General features: G+C 40.6%; 1 protein-coding gene across 1 annotated transcript in view; it reads left to right on the forward strand.

The window, feature by feature from the left end:
• CTDP1 (CTD phosphatase subunit 1) overlaps window positions 1-21,376 on the forward strand; it is a 114,553-nt gene that overhangs the window by 76,984 nt on the left and 16,193 nt on the right. The gene's annotated exons all lie outside the window — the stretch shown is intronic.

Raw genomic sequence — 21,376 nt, forward strand, 5'->3', positions numbered from 1 at the left:
TCTCTTCTGCAAAATTTATTTCAGTGTCCAAGCATCAGCTGTTAAATGATGACTATCAACCAATTTGCTAGTAATCTAGAACTTGATAAAATAAATGCTAATTTTAAAAATGCTAAGGAATGTTCTCAGTCTGTAGCCCCTTAACGGTTTTTAAGCCCAACAATATGTGGAGAATGATGTAAGATTATAGCCATTTTAATTTAGATTTGCTGGGATCATCTCCTCTACCACAAAGTGCTAAACGTGCAAACAGGACTCAGATGTGCATTGCAGTTTGTTTTGCTCTCATAACTGGGCTCTCTTCTCAGTCATACAAATTTAAGCTCTAACAGTTTTTCCTTGATGGAGGATAATATAAGTAGTAGGACCGAAGCAACTTCTTTATGTTATTTTAACTTTTGTGAGCTTTTTACTAGCACACAAAGAATTTATGAGAAAATACAAAACCCACCACCGAATGTGATTATAGAAACATTTGTGAGGAGGTCCTGATGGGGTAGCAGTGATGCTGTGTGCTGGGTGTTATTGGAGAAAGAGCCATACGGGAAGCTTGTGCTGGCCTTTTACTTCATTGTGGGTATTCCTAATCAGTGAGCATCTTCAGAAAAATGTCGGTCTAACGGGTATGAGAATTTAATCTCTCACGAATAGCTAGAAGAAAAATTCCCTCCCAAATAAAGTTTGGACTGGGAGAAGCAAGCCAGTGATGATTTTTAGAATACCCTTTGAAGCAGCAAGGCATGGTGGCGGCTCGTTGCTGTTCATTCACCCTGATGCTGTGATGTTTTGTTGTGTAGCAAATGCACCAAATTCTGAAAGGCAAAAGTCAGAAAGAATCTGATGGGGGAATATTGCTTAGGGTGATTGCTAAATACGATTTCCCTTGTATGCTTTACAAAGGTAGAGCAAGTACATTTGTAATTAACTTTTGCTCTATATGGGTAAGTTCATAAGTGAGCTCGGCACCACTTCTGCATTCAGAAGCCATGTAGAGGTAGTAGTGTCACTGCTAGAATAAAGTCTTGAGTGGCTGCTTAAGTAACTTTTGTGGTTTTGACCTTTTTACCTCTTAAGAGCTTCCCTGTCAGTTTGTTAAATTGCATCCAGGGTTGAACCTGAATGAAGTGCTGGAAAACCTGCTTGCGAAGTGCTGGTTCAGGTGCTGACCCAGTGCTGCTGCGCAGGAAATTCTGCTTGCTGGGAAAGAGACTCTGCCCATCATCCTAATTCCATTTGAAGTCTGAAATGTTAAATTGCTGGTTTTGTGGTCAGTCGGTGTTGTGTGCGCTAAAAAGATACCGTACCAGAGGGGTAATGTAAGAGCAGTTGTTAAAGAGCAGGATTACAATCTCCAGGAGCTTGGTCCACTCCCAACATGGATACTAGCTGCAGTTTCTGGAGCCACACTGCTAAGAGCTAAGTGCTGCACAAGCATATGCGTCCCAACAGCACCTGAGGCTTCTGCTCTGAGAATTGGAGTCTTTGGGCTGTTGGTAGCATAATGAGGCTGAAATTGTGTTTAATAACTTTCCATTATTTCTGCTCTGTCATCTAGCCTGAAGCTGAGTTATTTGTTACCGTGAAAATCATCATCTCTTGCCATGTTAAGAAAAGTTTTTGTGTTCTAAAGGCCAGTCCAGACTGTTTGTTATGTAAAACTGCCCCGGACCAGCTGTTTAAATCATTATTTCTCAATTGGCTGGGATCACCCTGATGTCCAGATTTTAGTGATTACTGTTTCCAGAAAGCAAAAGATGAACGAGGGGAAGGCAGTGCAGATACGATCCTGTACTCTGGTGTTCTGGCTGAGCTCGTGCCGAGCAGAGCTGAGGGCTGCAGAGCCTGTGGGTTTGTGCTGAGCGATGCTCCACTGCTCCGTTACACCTTCCCAGTGTTACTGGCGTGGGGACCATAGCGCTTGACACGGTGGAAATCTAACGCTTCTGCCTGATGTCAGGCTTCAGTCTTGAGATCTATGGAACACCTGGATCATTTCAGTCATTGGTGCTACCTCTAATATTTTGAGGTCTAGAAGAAAAAAAAAAATCTTTGAGAAATCTGATGGCTGCTAGGGGCAGGGAAATGCATGATCTTTCCTACATCCGTTTACTTTTATGACTTTTGGTAGTACCATGCCATTAGCTTGCAATTTGACAGCCTACAGTTGTTTCAAAATCCTAGCTTCTCATGCAGCTTAATGAAATGTTTGCCTTTATCTCATGAATGTTTTGTTAAAAGGGTATGGCATGGACCAAATGATGAATGTGAGTTTCATACTGTCTAAAAAAGATGAAATAGAAATTAGTAAATCAAAAAAACATAGATTATACTATTCACATTTGATCAGCTCGCTGCGATTATGACTTGCATAACAATAAAATGCATTTGTGGCTTACCTTCTTCAGAAAATCTAAGGGAGGTAGACAAGTTTTTATTTTTAAATAGGCTTGATCTTTTTGTAAATAGAGATGCTTCTTTAATTTTTTTAAAATAAAAGTACTGCTATTTAGAGCTCCAATTCAGCTTTTGTTGAAGCAAACAGGAGCCTGACTTCAGCAGGAGGTGGACTTGAGCCCCACACGCAGTTCTAAAATTTTCTGCTTAGAATAAATTTCCACTTAATGCAGTTGAAACATGTCACATGTGAAATTTATTGCTGTAAGTTATGAATCAGGAGTTACAAATCATGAAAGTGAACAGGTGTTTTTAATAATTGTTAGCAGCAATTAATGCTATATAATATGAAAAGGCTTTTGAGACTAGTACAAATGGAATTTGTTCATAAGAGAAAACTGAATGCTTTGCTTCTGTACCACAGTATATACCTGTGCAACAAGAGGTATCTGATTTGTTGAGGTATTTCAAGCTTTCAGATGTCAGTGCACAGTTGCTTTATTTTTCTAGTGCATCTTGATCACACTCTGCTGTGTCCACCAAGACTCAAGTGGTAGTTAACACATCTGTGGTTCTCATAGTTCCCCTTATCTTAAACTTGTTGTTGCCGTAATAATATGTATTGAACAAATATATTCCATGTTAGTATGCTTTAATATTGGTCTTTGTAGGAAAAGGAGAAAATCAGGTGAAAGGCTGTTGCAGTCTCAAAAGAATGTATTTGGTAGAAGGATGAACAGGCATGTGAATGCTGTTGAGAAAATCAGCCAAGCAATATGCCAGAGGTTGAGGTTTAGCCTCTTTCAGTTTGTAGATCCTGGCAATTTCTAGTGGAGATGTGAAGCCCTGTGTAAGTGTGCTGTGTGTCTATTGACTTGCCTGTTTTCTGATGCAGAGCAGACTTTGAAAATAATTAACGAAATACTTCATTTGTATTACTGAAGCTAGGAAATTGAGTGCACTTCACTTAATAAATTGAAATGTTAAAGAACTGGGGCAAAAAAACAGGAATTGCAGATGTGCCGTCTCTATTGCTGTCTTCCAGTGGCATGGCATATAGCTGTGGCATGTGGTCTTCTATCATACACTTAAAATTTCTCTTAACATATTGGAAGTATTCAACAATAAGTAGGAGTCAGCAGAAAAGAAACAAATCACATAATGGTGGTTAAGTTATGAGTACTTATGTTGTTGAGATGCTGGACTGATTGGATGAGCCCTTCCATCTCTGTGCTCATATGTCTTAGGGCAGGCTTTGCAGTCAGATTCTGATTCTTGAGGGAAAAGGCGTGATAGGAACCTTCAGATTTTGGAAGGCTGGCTTGTGCTGCCAACACGCTGGCATCCAGCACCTCTTCACGTGCCTCACTTGTGCCTGGGGAGTTGGGGTGCAGGGTGCTTTATAAACGGTGGGAAATGAGCCCAGCAGTGGCACTGAAGTAAAAAATAATGGTGTTTGTTTACCTAGGCTGTAACATTAGTTTTCCTAGAATGAATATGTTGTATTTTTTAATAGCTTCTAAGTAGGAAACTGAACTGTTGTAGCAGTATTCTATTTGCTGTTAATAGTCACTGTGATATGAGGAGTCTTCCTTGGAGGTCTCCAGTTTCTAATAACCCTAAGGACTTGTTGAACTGTGGGAAGTTGCAGGGAAGTAAAGGATGGTGGCGGCTGCTTCGTGGGAAGGACTATTTTGGTGTCGGGACCACCGAAGGCTCCCAGGTCTGGTGCAGGAGCTCCTCCCTGAAGCCCAGGCTGGAGGCAGCTTGCTGGCTTTGCATCCCTCTGTTGCCAAAGCCTGGTGCACAGCATGCCCATGGGCTTCTGCAGGTCGCTGTGTGGCAAGGGGCAGTTTTCTGGTGTGGGGAGCTGGGTGGGGGGTTTCTTCTGGTTTTTGCACAGGTTGGCCACCAACATGAAAGGACCTGAGAGTGGGTGGGAATGAAGGAGGAAGGCTGCCGGCCTGAAACAGATTGATACAGTGGTGCAGTGCAGTCTTTGAATGGGTTTATTTTAGTTCTGAAAGGTTATCTGAAGTATGCTCATAAACCACACTTCTGTCTGTATCTACTGTTGGATATTAGGTAGAACAGTTAACTTTATTTAGACTTCATGTACATCAGGCAGGTTCGGTCACCTATTCACAGAAAACCTGTGTGGATTTCTCATTTTCATAGGTTTTGTTCAGGTTCCCAGTGTGCCCTGTTTTTCTTTTTTTAATAAACTTCCTTCTGAACACTGTGAATTCACAGTGCAGAGGCCAGTGCCTTTACAGTGTTTGGTCCCAGTCTTGGTAATTTCAGCTTGTGTAAATCTGATGTAAGGGCTAATGGTTGCTCTACTGAGAATTTCTTAACTTTGGAATGGAAATTTCAGTACTTGTGTTGGGACGTGTTTTTCAGCTTAAGAAGGAAGTATTCTCCTCTGAATAACTAGTGATAAGAAATCTAATAACTTGAAGTGATTATCTAATCTATTAGCAACAAAAATTTTGCTTGCAGGATTTAAACTTCCTGTACAAAAGTATAGCTCAGTGACATGTTTTCTGTAGCAAAATTTCTTACTGATAATTTCTGTATCAATTCTGAGTAGTTATATTTTTGACTGATGAAGAAATCATTATTTTAAGAACAAATAGGTAATTTATAAAAGTTGTATATGAAATGGTACTTTATGCTTAGACTTCAGCTTGTTTGCAAAACATTGAAAATGCCTTCTGCTTTTGTACATTCACACTGTGAGTTTCTGATACATGTTTCTTAAATTCAATAAGGAGGTATTTTAAGGTACTGTGCTACAGAGTGGCATTGATCTGAAGTCTTTCAGGGAGCCTCCAGTCTGTGAAACTCTATGTGAAACTTTGAACTCTGGTTGAAGTAAAGCAAATTATTTTACTCTTTTTTTGGCTATATGATCAGAAAAAGTCTGCATATTAAACCTGCTGTTTGAGTGCTTCCAAAACAGGTTTTGTCAATTTGTCTATTCTTTGTTGTCTTAACAGATAAGAGTAGTGGTTTAATTTAAGATACAGCTGTATTACATGATTCATGACATAAGGTAAAACTTCAACTTTCTATACAGACAGTGTAGGAACATGTAGGAACAGTGATGTTTTGATTATTTTGTGTTGTGTTTTTCAAATGCAATAGCACTTCTTTTCAACAGCCACTCTGCCAGAAAACAGATACTCTAGTTTTGCTTTCTTTCATGCTGCCAGAAAAGACTGCTGCAAACTCCTGTGCAAAGTTTTGTTGATGACTCCTTTTATCGGAATTGAACCAGTATATTCACTGTCACTACAACTTTCTTCCAGTTCCCAATTTTGAGACACACAGCTTTGAGAATCTTGAGACCTAAATTTTTACAGCTCAGTGCTTCCCAGGCTGTCAGCTTTGCATTTGTTATTTATAGTAGTCTGAAATCTTTTCAAAAAACAATTTCAGTGACAGTCTATTCAAAATATATTAAGGAACTAACTGGTATATGGTCAAAGTCTTGTTGAAAGTACCTTTAATAGCCAACGGTATATCTCAACTACGGCTGGCAAAATAACTGTAGAAATTCAGGTGTTTTGCCACAGAATGGTCGTCCTCTCTTTTCTTATCCAAGCAACCCATTGCATTGTTTCATGAGTAAAGTCTTAATGTTATTACACTGTACAGTCTTCCAGAATTCCTCTCTAAATCATGCAAGTATACTTTGATTTGGTATTTACAATATAGAGAAGCTGAAGATCAAAATTTAGGAATACTGGTGGTTTAAATTTGCCCTGTCCTGCCTCCTGGAGCAATCTGCCCACTAAAGAGCCTCTCGGTAAGGTCTGCCGAGACAGAACACGTTCTGTGAAGTTAATTTTAAGAATGAAATCTTTGATTAGCTCCTTTCCCTTGAAGTAGATTTTCTGTAAAGGGACACCTGGTGGTGGCTAACCGCTAAATGAGAAGGGGCATCAGTACTTCTGTATGTGGTGAAGGCTTGGATGTTCAAGAAAACATTGTGCTTCATTCTGGAGCGGACAAATCCTAAAGCAAACAATTACTTGCCATTGTAGGTAACTGGAAAATTTTGTTTGTCTGAAGAAAAAATTAACCTCATCTTGCTCTCATTGATACATCTTTTCCCAAGTAATTCCTTCTCACATTTAACCTGAATCTCTGTGATAGGTGTTTATTCTGAACTACTGAAGCTTCTGGAGCAGTGGAGTTTAGTCATGCATAATAGCAAAGCCCTTTTGTAAGCCTCCTGTTCAGATGTCTCTCTGAGAACTGGATTTAGTTACTGGAATTGGCCTGAACTGGAGTATCAGCCCATTTCTCAAACCGCCCTGTGGTTTTGGCTGTGGGCCTGCCATGTCAATGGCTGTGGGATTGAAGATGGGGTCCCTCAAAACTGATTACGTCTAGCTTTGGATCACAGAAGCGGCATTTCAGTTAAGCGTTGGTGAACTAAGTTGAATCTTGCAGCTTGTTTGGGTGGTTTAAGATCTCTGCATGGAACTAAGATCCCTGGAAAACTTCAGAAAGCGCATACAGCCTGTTTATTACAGGCAATGAGATAATGAATCCCCAATCAAAATATGTTTGATGGGAGCAGCAGATCATTATTGTTCCTTCACGTAATTTTGTAAATAAATGTGGTTTTCCTACTGCATTTTAGTGAGCATCTCTGTCCCATTTTAGTGAGATGCAGTATGTCTCCTCACCAAAGGAGAAAGCCCACTCACCCTTTGAAGACAATGAATAATCACTGAGTAGGGGGAAAAAACCAGACCTAAACTCTACAAAATTAGAGATCCTTGACAGGCAACCATCTCCTCTCCCACTTGTGGGAAAAGCTGATTTGCTTTGAGAATCTGCAGTGGTAGGTGGCATTTGTCAGCTTGAAGGTACTTCCCTGGAAATCCCTGTTCTTAAGGTAGAGCAAGTAAAGGAAGCTCAATATAGGTGATGTGATGGCTGCGATCTTATAGATTGTTACACTTCTGAAGTTTCAAGTTATTGGGAGAAGTTTGAGTTTGTTCATAGAGAACAGCCCAAATTTGTCTCTATAACTATTACAGGATTAGTCTAATCAGAATAAGAGATTAATATTAGTTTTATGTAACAGAAAATTCAAATTAAAATTTTTGCAAGGTTACCACAAGTACTTTTTTCTTGGGTCTAAAACATAACTCATATGGGTAGTACAGCACCTGGACGAGCTAGCGTGTTTCAGGTCTGTACCGTGCTCCTGTGAAGAGTTTATGTGGCTGTTCAGGGGGGCAATTTTGAGGCATTAAGATCTGAAATGGCCACCAACTTCCTTTTTCCCAAAAGTGTTGACTGAATTCCACTTGCAAGTGGAAATTTTTGTTGTTTCCTGGTGGTACAAATTTTTCCTGGTACGATGATTGTTCTCATAGTTACCAGAAGCAGAGTGTGTTTAAATGACTGCATTCCCTTGCATTTCTAATGCTTTGGAAGTAAACAGGCTCTTCATATGTAGTACACATAAGCAATTAAAACATTACTGCAGCTTCAGTTGGTTTTTTTTTCCAGAAGCAATGGTGAAACAGTCCAGACCGAAATCCAGGATCAGCTTTTAAAGGCGAGTGCTCCTGTTGGCAGCACATCTTGCTGTTTTCACATGAGCCGGCTGTTCTGCAGAATTTTAATGTCACTTCTGTTTGGAAGTGATTTCGTTGAAGGCTCGAAAAAGTAAGAAGGCTCTGGGCATGCAAAGCATAATTTGCTTTTGTACTTAAATGTCATTATTGAATCAGTGTCCACTGTGAACTTAAAGATCAGATTCCATTTAGGAACGTTTTACTTGAAAGCTCTCATGTTATCCAAAATTTCTACACAACAAAATTGATACTGGGACAGTAACGACTTTTGAAACCATTTTCATTAAATAAATTTGTTTACTCCAAAGGTGATTTCTTCCTTTTTTTCCCCCCATTTTTTAACATTTCTAGTCCCAAATGCTCTGTCCTCTGTGCTGCGTTGAAGCAACAACTCATTTTCACTGTCAGCTAGAAAATTGTAGATCCTGGTTCCAGAGGGTTGAATCAATGAAACAAAAAAATAAAAGGTATTGATAGATCCTTACGTTAAACAATAACGTCAAAAACACACAAGAAATTAGTGTTTGATTGTTTATACTGTGGGGGTTTTTCGTAGCACAGAAATATTTTTCAGTTTGTGTACATTTTCTCACACAGAAAACTTGATATTGAAGTATCTATATTGTATCTATCCCCCTCTTCACCCCACGTATTCACACTGTTTGACTAATATGTTAGAATCAGAATATTCCCAATTACTTTTATTTAGAGTTGTAATGAAATACTTACAGATATAAAATGAACTGCTGATGTGCACACAGGTGTCTTGTAAAAATGTATTGGAGTGGTGTGAAGATGTAGGCAGCAAAGAGTTACTGCGTGATTATTAAACTGCAGCCTGGTAACAGTTTTTTTTCATGTGGGGCATATATCTAAAATAACTTACCTAGCCCAAACATTTTGCTGTTGTACCAACCAGAAATCACGCTGCTGTAGTGCCTGTTACATGCAAAGTCCTGTTACATGCAAAGTCCTTCTGGACTTACTCAGCCTCAAAAGGGCTAAGAGGAGCCGGGGCTGGACAGAGGCTGTGGTGGGTGGTGAGCTGTGATGGGAAGTGGTTTTCCTGCAGAAATGGTCTTCAGGTGGTATTTTAATAGGTGGGATCAGTAGTGTTCAGCTGCCTGACATTTTCTTCTTGCATAACTCCATTTTACTGGCTTGTAACTTTGCCAGAGAAACTGCTAGAGCTAAAATACTCTGAGGCTCGCTCTGTGCTTCACACTTCCTTGCTTTTGGAAAAATTAAGTAAAAAGGATTCAGCCATTTAACCCGCGGGAGGGGGACAAAATTGGTCGTGGTGGTCGGTAAAAAACCACACTAGCTTTCCAGTGTTGAAAAACCGGTTTGTGGCTTGGTAACCCTTGGTTTTTGGAGTGCTGGACCTCACATGCCAGGTTCCGTATGTAGCAAGGACATGCCTGTGTGCCTTTCTCGATCCCTCTTGAAAATTGTCCAAACGCAGCAAAGTTCCAAGGACGTGTGCTTCTCCCACCAGCTGCAGGGGAGTGTTAGCCCACCCTTATTCACATGTTATGTGATTAGTACAGTGCTTTATACCAAGTATTTCCTGCTCGAGCAACTAGAATGCTAACTATTCTGGATTACAGCATTTTAAAAGGCAAAGACATATCCTAAAAAAAAACAGGAGTCCCCTTCAGCTGTAATTGTTGCCTGATTAGGTTCAGATCCAGTTAGTGACCACCTTCAGGTATTCATTAGGGTTGCTTCAGGCAGCTGGAGAGCATCCCATCAACACTTAACCACATTCCTTAAGTAGTAAGAGCATTATTTCTTTTAATGGTTGATACTTTTGTTTCAAATATACTGATATATATGTATATAAATATGTGGTTGATTCTCAGCTTTTTATCTTTGTGTGTGTCTTGCATTTCTGTTAAAACTGTCCTCTCCACATTTATGTGTATCTGAACCGGTCATTCTATCCCTGCCTCCCCTCAGAGAAAAATAGTTCGGGGAGATAGTTCATTTCACCAAGGTAAATCTCACCCTTTGGTACTACTTTTCTCTATTTTATGCACAAAAATCTCCTTTTAAGAGTAAACCATGCTAAGTATAACTGTACTTGGAAAACGTAGTTATATTCCATGCTTTGTTTTGTTTGAGTAGCTTTGGTTCACGAAAAGTGGATTGATTGAATGAAAATACTATCCAAGCTCTTAAGTAGTTCCTTCCCTGTAGCAATCTTTGTGAGAAAGCTTCAGTACGTACTGGTGAGTTATTCCGAGTGTGTCTTTACTCGGTGATCTGTGGAGCTTTAACTAACATTTGAAAATCAAGTGGATTTTTAAACAGAAAAGTTCAACAGTATTAGAATGTAATTGCAAATGTCTAGAGAAGTCACTGACAAACTCAACTGTTATAACACCATATTGGAAGTGTTTTATAATTGTCAGTGGAGAATTAAAAAATGCAGAAGGAAGAATCAAGAGAGCTGGAAATATTACTCTTAAAATAACATCTACTTGCTGCCATGCTTCTGTTTGTCACCCCACTTATTATCTTTAAACTAATCTCTCTTTTTAAAGATGTCAATCATATCATTTGACTGGAAACATACTTCTAAACATCATTCTTATGCTATGGCCTCACAAATAATATATGTAATGGGTTGTGCTTCATTTGCAAGAGTCACTAAAATTGCAGTTTGCTAAGCCAGTCCTTCTGTTGAAGGACTCTTTGAAGACTTGTACAATAGAGAAAATAACCATTTGAATGTGATCAGTCTGCAAGTTTGCATGCATATTTTCACCAAAACATCGCCTCTGACATTGCAGTTTCTGATGTGGAGAGTTACACCATCCCTGTGTGAAAGAGAAACAACTGCCTGAAAGAATTAAATGTTTAAATTTTGCCATATATTGCTCACTAGACTTGAATCATTGTAGAAGCAAACCTGTAAGTTTCTTAACAAATCAGGAAGAATTTCCCCTGTATTCATATTGTTTAAAGCTTTTCCTTGGTTTTAGTTGTCATTTGTTAGGTAACTGCTGGTCTTTCAGTCTGCCTGAAGGCAGGAGTACTGTAGCAGTGTGAGCAGAAAGGTGGGGAGTTCTCCCCTCATTAAGGGGGTTAAGCATCGCTTGGTTTTTCATGTAAAATGCTGAGTTATTCTGTAATTAATATAAAGCTATTACATAAGATAGTTTTTAAGCTGTCTTATCAGAGAAACTTCTTGCTTTTTTCCTTCTGATTACTGGAGCAAAATAGAAGATGCCGCATGCCTTCTTCCCCGTGGCAGCCGTGGCCGCAGGCAGTGCGTGCTGGCAGAGGGCTTCCCACTCCCCCGCCCCAAGATGGCTTTGTTGCAGCAGAGCTGTTTTTTGTATCTGCAGCAACCAGAGGTACGGTGAGGCTCGTTTGTTACTCGTGGCTTGGAAGACAAGTTACTCCGCTGACTGCTCACTGCTCCTCAGTGTCTCCGTATTAACCGTTGTGGTGGGTTGGAGAGGAGCATCCTTACAGGGAAGCCCCTCGGTCAGGCGAGGGGAAGAGGTGCCTCCTGCGGGGAGGGGCTGCAGAAATCTGTTTTCTTTTTCAGTGTAATGTTTTTCTTTCATTAAAATGAGGTTTTTCCACTAGGAAGAAGTCTACCTTCTAAAAAAGCTACCAAACAGAGTTTATCTGGAACTTAACTTGTTGCTGTCTCACGAGGATTGCCAGGCTCAGCAGGGAGGGTTCCAGCTGCCCCCCGGGTCCCTGTCCCATCCCTCCTACCTCCTCAGGCCTGTTCAGCCTTTGGCTATTTTTAGAGGTTTGTTCACTTCTGTTGAAAGTCAGCTTTTGTTCTCAAGATTTTTTCCTTACCTGAGCAGAAATACTGCTTTCCTTTAAAGCTTTCTTTTAAAGGAGTCCAGGGAACGCACAGATTTGGTGGAAGTCAGTGAGGGATTCTGTCTTTAGCTCTACATCTCAGGTGACTTGGGGAGTTAAATATTTATTTTTCTGCCTGGTTTATAGATGCACACGCACATCTCCAAGAAAATGTTGAAGCATCTTACAGGTTTACGTTTGCGGTTTTCTACCTGTAAAAGATACATGCTGAGAAATTCAGAAGTTTTCTGAATTTGGCCAAAATAGATGCATAGAGGAATTAGTTGGAAAATAGTTTTTGTTAAAGGTTTAAGGTGTTAATGGTGTAGGCTACTTCAAAGCTACTTTACTGATTCAGTTTCTCTTCTTAAGGTTCAGAGAAATCCTTTTGACTTTTAAGATTGAATCATGTAGCTCTTTTATAAACAATATTTGTAATAATGGTATTTGCAAAATAGCAACAATATTCTACTCATTTGCTGTGTCTGAATTACGTATTTTAGCTAATTTGTTCACTTGTCTCTTCTTTGTAGGATGCACAGGAGGAGTTGTAATGCTTCATAGATTGCTTTTCACAGAGGATTCAAAATTCTATTACTGTGAAAGGATTATACCCAATTTGCTCCACTTTGTTCTGGATAATCTTTCTAGAAAGTTTTTAATAACAGAAGGGTCTCTGTAAGTCTTTCTATGCCAAATATGTGATTTTCAAGGGTGGGTTTTTTCAATATTGATTTGAATTAGGTCTCCAATCTGTTATGATGACTGCCCTGTAAAACCAGACAGGTTTTTTTTCCCTCCTTCCCTCAAAGCTATGAGGTGTAGCCATGGTATGTTATGCCTTCGGGACTAACTTTAAACCATATGGAAATACTGAGTTGAAAAATTAGTATGTGCTAGTGTTGTTGGGATTTTGTGGCATTGGTGTGCCAGTAGTAGGTGATGGTGCAGAGGAATGGGTTTTCTACACCCTTGGAAACCCACAGGTGGATGGAAAGATGCTGAAAGTTATTGGTAGGTAGATGTGGTCTAAGGAACTTAAATGTGTGGTGCTATTTTCAGTATACTCTTTTATTTGATGGTATAACAAAAAGTCAGGCATGCCTGGCTAAATTGATTAAGGAATATTACATTTATATTTAAAAAAGAAAATACCCTAAAATTAAGTCCCACAAATGAAAGGGTATCTAGGAGATCTGCCACAAGAGGACAACAGTGTTAGAAAGGGAGGTTGGCACTGAGCATGTTTTTTTAGGAAGACTGAATGGAGTGCTCTAATACAAGTAAAAAAAACCCTCAAAATTATCATGTCAGTGAAAAATATTTTTCCTCTTAATTTGCTATTATATGCTATCTGATTGAGGGAACTGTTCCCTAGGGGAATTTTTGAGATATAAGCTATACCAATTTGCTTGGGTTTTAAAGAGAAGTTATCTTTCTATTAATATCTTAAACCTTCAGAGCTGGTCTGCGTGTCCTTCACTTTAGCTTTTGTGTTTAGTTTTCTGCTACTGCTGTAGTAAAGAAATTTTTTTTATTCTATTCCTAATTTAAAGGAATTAAGGTTCATGATCTCATCTGGAAAAAATTCATGTGGACAAGTCTAAAAACTCATAAATCATAAAGCATAGTTTGAACTACCCTGGCTGTTCAGGAAACAAAATTAGCAAAAGCATAAAATAAATGGCTGTATGGTTTCTTTCAAATTTCTTCAGAAATAAATCAGAGGAGGAACTGTAGCACACGTGGTAAATGCTTGAAGGAAGTTGTGAGAAATGAGGAGCAGTCTCTGGGTATGTCGTGGCACCCAGGTCGCAGTGGAGCAGCGAATGGTGGCAGTGAGCGTGTGCTGGTCCCTGGAGGTGGTGCCTACACCAGCGCATTGGCCCGGGTCGGAGCGTGCCTTCCACGGGGTGCTTTGGCGTGCCTCCCGGGGGAGCCTCGCAGCACACCCTGGCCTTTAGCTCAGTCTAAACTGGGATTTAATTCTAAGAGCTTGCCTGCTGTGCTGCAGCCACTAATGCACCTTCAGCCCACAGGATGAGCCTAAAGCTTGTCCAGAGTAAATCCCGGCCCTGCCGGGTGTAACCAGCCCTACAGCCCGCCTGTGCCAATGCCAGATGTGTATCTCGATACGTACAGCGTAAGCAGGGCAGTAGTGTATATGCCACCTGGAATGTTATTCTGCTTGAACTTTTGTATGCTTTCAGGGTTAGATTCCTTTTCTTATCATTTTTGATAGTTTCTCTTATCTAGACAGTGACCACAATTTAGTATAATTTTTTCGTAGTAATTTAAAACCTTGGGACGTTGCAGGACACGGCTTTTATTTTAAAGTTTCAAGTGGTGAATTCCCTAAATTATAAGAGTAGCACTCATGAATGGCAAAATCAGCTATATAACCAAATGAATGCATGGCGTAGGTTTTTTATAAAAGCACTCAATTAAGTAGATGAGACATTCATATCTTCAAGTTTGTTAATGAATTTAATGACCTAAATTTTCAAGCTTTCACTAAAAATATACCTACTACAACTTCAGTTAAGTTGCAGATTAGATTACAATTGTGTTTCCAGCTGCTGATTAGTCTTGTTGGTACACAGTGTGCGTGTGGATTTCAAGAAAATTGTAAGAAAAATACTTGAGAAAATGAATCTGAATACTTAGTAAGTTAGGGGCAGAAGTGGTTGCAGTTCACCTCAGGTTGGGTTGGGTTTTTTTCAGGTAAGTTTTTTTTCTGCAATTTTACAGTTGGCTTTACTCCTATAATACGTTGTCTTTAAGAATTACTGTCATCCAATTATACTGAAAAATCATAATTTATATTAGAAGGTGTCTTCTCTTGGCTGTGTATGAACTGTATTTACAGCCTGCAGGAAGACCAAAAGGTGAAAAGCTGCCATAATTAAGTCGGTTCTCCATAAACCAAGCTCCTGTTTAAAAGGTGAATATTACGGTGTGATGCCTATGACATCCATGTTGTTTATAAAGGAATGTATTTTCCTTTCCAGCAACCAAAAAATAGATTTTTCCGAGCTTGGGATCCCTTCTCAGTTTCATTGCTTTTCAGTTCTTACACGGCTGGATGTCTTGGCAAAAAGTCAAGTTTCTCTTGTGAGGTTGAGGGAGAATTTGAATTAGAGAAGAAAGGAAGGTACAAATTTTAGGGAAACTAATAGAAAAGATGTGAAGTGCCAGGGATGGTAGCTTGGTGTAAGGAACCAGGTTGTTCTGGAGTGGGCAGAGGGAAGAGAACACAGCAAAATCAAATCTTGAAGACAACAGAGCAGAAAATAGGCTCTTGTAAATCAAACCCACGTACTTTGGGTGTAGGGCACCACATACCTTGCGTGGCAGAGTCATCGCTGGAGTTTCTTCCTGCTGTGGGGCACCCTCTGTGTGGGTGGGACAGCGCTTTCAGGGATGAGAGGGTGGTTGCATTTGCTACTAGATACGTCGTGCAGTGGCTCCCAGGCTGGAGGAGGAGAAGTTTCTGAATTATACTCTTAATGTCTTCAGAGTTCAAGTACAGTGTGCCTGCCTTCAGATACTCTCTGTCGGTTAGTCCCACTGGTAGCATTTAAAAGCCCTGTAACTGCTCAGGCTTCCTGTTACCTGAAGCAGATCTTCTAGAGGAAAATGTTGTAGCATCTTTCTAAAAATAAAAAAAGTGAATGAATAATTTGCATGGGTTGGCTGAGGCTTTTGTACTCCCTCTGTTACCAATCACTTCTTTTCTCCTTTCAATATCATCTGTTATCTTCCTTCTTTCCTTAGGCTTCAGAAAGTTGCCAACTGAGAGGGGTAATTTTAAGATGATGTTTTTGTTGTTGTTAGAAAGGACAGTTGATAAATCCCTGCTTTGATTTTGAAAGGAGACTGTAAACTCTTACACCCTCAAAATGGCTTCCTTCTAAAAATCAGTCCTTACTGCAAATTTGGTGTGTCTCAATGGGCCTTCCCATCTGGAGATCATAAGAGATGGGAAGGAGAAGACTGAAACACGTGATTTCCTGGTCATCATGGATATACAGCTATGTTCAATGCACAAAAAATGTAAATAACAATCTCTAGAATAAATTGGTTTAGGTGGTTGTTGTCTTGTGTATGTGGTGAAAGTAAAAATTTTGAAGGGAATAGTTTTTATAGTGAAAATGCTAGTTATTAATACTAAGGGATCTGCTTTTAATATATACATAGTTTCTTTTTACCTTAACCAATTATTTAGAGAAAAAAGAAAAAAAAAAAAAAAAAGAAGGGAAGGTACTGGGGAACTCTTCCCAAAACCCAGGCATCTGTGCTGAGGGATACACCTGGGTGTAACGGAAGGCTCTGCGCTGCTCTTGACCTGGGCAGTTTTGCCCTGAAGACTCATCAGTGAATTTTGTAAGAAACTGACTGTGTATTCTTATTAAAAAATATTTCATATGCTTGTCTGGAATAGAATCTTATATAGTCTTTGTGTGTGTATGTAATGCTTTAAGAAATTGACGAATAGGATGAAGATCAGGGGATTTAAGAAAGGTATGTTGCACGGTGAAGCAAGCTTTGTGCTTGCAGCTTCATTATGGAAGCATACATTTACTGTAGTTTTCTTCTAGTATGATTCTTGACAGTGATGTATTTTTCCTATTTATATGGTATATTAAAATTAAACAACAACATTGACAGCCATTAACCTTAGGTTTCCTTATAACTCCTATTACAAATTTATGGTAGGATTCTGTGAGGAAAGTAAAAACTGTAAGAAATTCTTCATGGATTCCATATGGAATACTTGGGGGAGATTACCTTTTCCTACTGCACATTTGTGCCTGATGAAGTGTTACATCATGTTTCTGGTGAAGGTGCTTAGCATGTGTTTGACAAATGGGAGAAATGTGTAGTCTTCACTAATCTTAAAAAGCAAATCAGCAAAAAGAATGCTGGTCACTAGAGAGGAACTGATAGGAGGAAGCATACATCAATTCAAAGTATACTGTATTTTTTTCCCTTTAAGGTATCAGGCTTTTCCAGCCAGTTTTCAAGGAAGAAATACAGTGTGTTTAAATAAAAATAGGAAGGCAACAGTGCAGATGTAAAGCTACAACTCATGCAGAGCTAGGTGCTACTCACATTTGTGTACTACTTTTCTCCATCACATAAAGCACACTCTTAATCCCGTGGAAAACAGGAACCTCTTTAAGTATAGATTTGTTATCCCCCAGAATGTGCAGTACCAGTGGAGTAATGGGAATCCTGTGCATGCACGACTAGCCCTCTGACATGTCACTGCCCGTGCTGCAACGGGAAGGATGTAAGCATGGAGTAAACTTTCAGAGTGTGATACAAACCTTTGAATGGCATAGCAATTTTTGTTTCTCAAGTCCCCTTTTGTTTAAAATAAAAAAAATATCATTTTATCCTTGCTGTTACATACCATGCATAAAGTGATTCTAGAATAAAGGCATGAAACGTGCAGTATTTGAAGCACTAGCCTAGCTTTGAAAGTACTTTAGTACAATGAGCAGATGAAAAGCAGCTGGTTTTGCCGTTCGGAGTTTGCAGTGACAAAGTCAGTTTTGCAAAAGACTAAGGATTCTGACACATGAGTTGTCATAGATAGAGATTTAGGGGATGTAATATCTTCATCCTGATCTTCCAGCATGGGTTGCTGCTCCATAGTGAAAGTGGTTGCATGAAATATGGATTACTCCAGAGCTGATCTGACATCTGGCCCTCAAACTTTTGTTTTTGGGACTTCAAGTTCAACAAAGATATGTTTGAATGTGAGTTCTGCATCAGAAGAACATGGGAAATTCTTCAGTAAAGCTTTTCAAATACAATTCTCTGAAATTCCAGTTACTGCACTAGGCTTACAATTCATGTCAAAATGGAGAAACAGTTTTTATTTTTATATGTATCTTCTTGCATGACATTCTACAGGTCTCTCTTTCTTCATCCTATTTGTCAGAGATGTATCCTGAAATATTTTTTCTCCTTGATAAAATAGTTTTTCTGTGTCAAAATTACTAGTGTGCAAAGAAAGGAGAATAGGATTTCACTGTGCAGGGGGGTATTGAGAGGCTCAAACTGGTTCTATCCCTGTTTACAGCAAATCAAAACTCTCAACGTTTCTGAAAGATTACAGAGAAAAAAATAGGCCTGACTAGGTCTGTTGTATGTTCAGAGATGCATAAATCAGCAGGGAAGCAAAGGTATGCTTGTTCTGCTTGGGGAAGAGGGAGGTGGTTCTAAGAATCCAGGCACATGTGTGCATCATTGATGGATGCAGCACAAGCAATGGGTGCAGAGTGTGTTTCTGGAGACATCCCAGAACGACATCGTTCACTTCATCGCTGCTGTTTACACATTCTGAAATAGTTTGAGCTGCTGATGAGTTATTGCAAAGGTCTAATACAGTATCTGTTAATTAAAGAGGAGTATGCATTTTGGAAAGCCTCAGACCATTAACTGGATAAGAAAGAAAAAAAAAAAAAAGTCACTGGGAGAGATCAGTGAGAGTGTAAACTTTCACACATTTAGACTATTAACTTGAGCTAAAATTAACTGAGGGTGCGGGTTTACATTTAGATTGTGAGGCTGAAGTGGTCTTGTATTTCTGTTTGCTACAAGTGCACAGCTTGTGCGTGTTTGCTTGGTGTCAAGCTGCTAACTTTCTGTGGCAGCTAATTTTCCGTCTCGAAAAAGGAGGTGCTCGCCCTCCCAGAGGCTTTTGGGAAGCGAGCTGTACGGTCTGACCCCTGGCACGACCCAGCAGACCTTGGTGCAGGACTGTGGGACAAGCAGCTGGCTTCTGGCCGCCCTGCGCGGTGGGCCCTGCCGCCCGGTCCGCGGCAGCTCCTGGGCTGTAGCCGGGCCATTCCCACTGTCCTCCAGTGCCGGTGGTGGCACGTGCCAGATGCGTGGCGGTGGCCTGCGGAGCCGGCCCGCTGCCCACAGGCTGGGGGCTGCCGGGGGCTGGGGCCCTGCTGCAGCGGCACGGCAGCGTTCAGGCCCGCGCTGTTGTCAGCTGGGTGGTGGTGGCCCTCTTGTCCTGGGAGATGCCAGTGGTGACACCGGTGCATGGGGGGTTCTAAGCCTTGCATAACTGGGCTGGAGTTGGAGCTTAAGGGGACCAGCTGGTGTTTGCTGGTTTCTCCTGGGGTGGCACTTTCGGGAGAGAACCTCAACTGCTTTTCTTGTACAGAGCTCCTAAACAACTTCAATAAATAAATTGTTTTCAGTAACATCCATGTCCACAAAACATGAGGTGGTTTCAGATCAAATCTATCAAATACAAACAGCAGCTGCATTTTTTTAACCTTCTTTCCTTTTGCTAAGAGATTTTTTTCTGAAGTTGCTCTCCATACGGATATGATGTTGCTTTTTTGCCAAGTTTCTTCAGCATTTGGTGGTATAAGCGAGGTATTCTCTGGTTTTAACTGTCACCTAATTTTAATAAGTTTTGCATTAAAATAACATAAGTTCAAAATTTTAGTTCTATCAATACTTTCTTTCATTGTAAATAGCTAAACAGTGGTACTTTAGACTTTTGTGAGATACTGACGTGACTCTGTGGTGTCTTTGCCTTTCCCCGCACAATACGGAGGGTTCAAATCGTTGCAGATTGCTGCAGGGTGTGTAAGCTGCGCCCGTCTGCCCTTGGCCGGAGCAGTGGCTCACAGTACCTGTGCCTGTGGCAGACGCGGCAGGTGGCAACTCTGAAACTCTTTTGAAATACAGACTGGTGAGTGACCGTCTGCCCTCAGCTGCTTTGGCTCTCTGCTGTCAAAATACGTGGAAGCTGTTTAGATGGAATAATATGGTATTATCCGTATTATGCGTGCAGTTAGTGGGACTTCAGTCGCGCGTGATATGAGGCCATACCTGCTCATGGGCACAGGCATTACACAGCCAAGATCAGGAAAAGAGGCATCCCTGGGAAATGTGAAAAATAGCATAAACTTCTCATATACAAAGTGTTTTCAGGAACAGATTTGAAAGCTAGTGTGTCTTCATATATAGAAAACGGATTAAAAATGAACTAAGTCATCAATACCATTTTTTCTTAACGGGTTTTCCTATTTTGGTATTATGCGGCTTAACAGCATAAGTCTACATGATGCTTAAGTTCTAACACTTTGGGGGAAGGATAGAAAGGCAATTAAAAGTCTATGTTACTAGAATTAGGAAGGAGCTGTTAAAATATATCTTTAGTTTCTCAAATTACTTTAACATTGAATAGGCTTCACTTTCACTTTCCATAAGAAGTGTGCTGATATCTGCAAAATCAGCTGAGAATCTAAGATGCTGCTTTTTTCTAGTTTATACAGGAGCACAAGTTTGGAACCATAATGCAGGTTGTCAGGTGTAATGGCATTTACTTTGTTCTCCCTATCTCCTTAAATGTGCTAATAAATGCTCAAGTATATACAGGAATTGCTGTTATTCTTCTTTTTCTGACTCTTACTCTCTGTAATGTCTTAGTGAATTTGTGTATAACTTAGAGTTCTGGGTGAAGTAATGAAGTTGATTTCTTACTGATGTGTCTGTGTTTGAAGCAGAAGTCTTCCTGCAGCCCTTGCCTTTTGTCACTGCAGAGCCATTAACCAACAGCTTCCATCCCAGGACAATGGAGTGACAGGAGCCTGAGGGAAAATAACTTTGTATGATAGATCTGCAAGAAGCACCAGGCTACAGCAGCTAGACTTTGTAGAAGCAGACTATAGAAATCAGGTATTTGTTACTATCATTTTTGAAAGGGTGAGGGCTGAAAAATTATGAGAGGCATTGATGTAATCAGAGAGGAAGAACAGAGATGTCCTTTCTGGCGCAGGATTCTTGTGTAACTGTGAGACCAGCTGAAGAAGGAAGTGCAAAGCATTGGAAAACAGCACTTCGGTTTGGGGCAGAGTCCGTGTGCCACAGGGAGGGTCCTGGCACACTTCAGGGACCTCACCCTTAAGTCTAGCGAGTGATGTAGACTAGTGAGAGGAAGAAATTAGGTGGACGTGTTTGTCTTTTTTACTAGCAGTTTTTCTTGCGCTTCTGCAGTAAAGATGGCTTTGTCTCAGAATCAAGGGACAAGTGTTTTATTGCTGTAATTAGCCTATCAACTGTGAAGTGAGCTGCCAAACCACGCTGCCGAGGTCAGAGTTGGCAGAGCCTAAGCTAGCCGGGCATCAGGGGAGCCCAGGGCAGGTCCTGGGAGCCTGTGGCAGCGGTGCTGGTGTGCTGGGGAGGACGGAGGCGACTGTTGAGTCCAGCTGAGGCGCTCCCAGCATGGGGTGCCCCCAGGGGCTGTTGGCTGGGGGCTGCTTCGAGCAGTGTCGCAGGCCAGAGGGGAGACTTTGCACAGCAGCACACAAACCAGGGGGCTCTGTTGCCCAGCCGGGAGAGATGCAGTTGTGTGAAGGGCAGGTATCGCCTACATCCAGAAAGTGCCAACAGTACAATTTAAGTCTGAAGAAATGAAGGCTGCAGGAAACTGAGATAATGGGGAAAAGGTGAGGGAGTTCTTGACTCGATCTGCTGAAGGGTCTGTTACCTGCTCTGCCAGC

This window comes from Falco punctatus (genome assembly GCF_963210335.1).
Source record: "Falco punctatus genome assembly, chromosome: 3".
NCBI lineage: Eukaryota > Metazoa > Chordata > Aves > Falconiformes > Falconidae > Falco > Falco punctatus.